The sequence below is a fragment of the Sinocyclocheilus anshuiensis genome, unplaced genomic scaffold, assembly GCF_001515605.1.
Source record: "Sinocyclocheilus anshuiensis isolate Anshui unplaced genomic scaffold, SAMN03320099.WGS_v1.1 scaffold267, whole genome shotgun sequence".
NCBI classification, from domain to species: domain Eukaryota; kingdom Metazoa; phylum Chordata; class Actinopteri; order Cypriniformes; family Cyprinidae; genus Sinocyclocheilus; species Sinocyclocheilus anshuiensis.
The window spans coordinates 3,781,846-3,783,146 of record NW_015552637.1 but is presented as its reverse complement, the minus strand read 5'-3'; positions in this window follow the sequence as shown (position 1 = coordinate 3,783,146).

The window sequence follows — 1,301 nt, the reverse complement described above, 5'->3', positions numbered from 1 at the left end:
CTTATGATGGATCTCAGAAAAAAAAAAAAAAAAATGTTAAACTGCTGATGATGCTCATAAAACTTGTCTTATTGACCAGTATAAAGTGTTTTGAGCACTTTCATGCTGCTTTTAGCTGGATACACATCATAAATAAAGTCAGGAATGTGTCATATGCTGTTGGTGCTATTTCAAAAAATAAATAATTGTTTACCATTATTAGCCATTCAGTTCTATAGTTAAAATAAAGAGAAATATCCAATAGATTTTGATAAAAAAAAAAAAAACGGCTTAAATTTTTGTATTTTAACCCCCTCAAACACTTTTTTTTTTGCCTGCAGGTTGAATAAACTAAGCTTTAAAAGGACTGTAATAGATGCATGCAATTATCAACAGTTTATAAGTTGATAAGAACTAGACATGTGCATTCTCGTCATTCTTCCCATATTGAAAAGTTACTGTGATAACTTGAACTTGTTTTCCCCTTCTTATCAACTATCTGTCAAGCTATTTTACCTGCAGTGATAGCTTTGCAGATCTGCGATAAAAAGAAGCCAACTGAATAAAGAGCCAAGCCCAGTGGAGTTTCACTCTTGGATTATGGGTCACTCTCTCACGTGTATTATATTACCTGCAGAGACTAGTCTTTATCAACGCTGCAGATAAACAATCAAGCTGTACTCCAACTCTATTGTCACTTGTGTTCATCTCTCGGCATTTTTTCTGCTTTTTTTTTCAACCTTTGTGATCTTTCTTTGAAACTTTATTTCAAATTCAAGTTTTTCTTCTTTCCTCTTTTAAACTTTTTTTTCATCTTTTGTTTGTTCTTTGTTTTGTTACATGTTTTTTTTTTTCTTTCAAATGTTTTCAAATCTTTTTTACAGTCTGTTTAATTCCTTCTTTTGAACTTTATTTCATTATTGTTATTTCCTTAAACCTCTTTTAAACAGTATTTTGATCTTTTATTGTTTTGATTTGTTCTTTGAGTTTTTGTTATAAACTTTTTTCTTTCAAATGTTTTCAGTCTTTTTTACAGACTCTTAAAAATTATTTTAATCTTTGATTCTTTGAAGTTTTGTTGCATTCTGTATTGTATATATATTTACATTTACATTTAGTCATTTAGCAGACGCTTTTATCCAAAGTGACTTACAAATGAGGACAATAAAAGCAGTCAAAACTAACAAAAGAGCAACAATATACAGTATAAGTGCAAATGACAAGTCTCGGTTAGCCTAACGCAGTACACGTAGCAAGGTATATATACAGTATATATATGTATGTATGTATGTATGTATATATATATATATATATATATATAT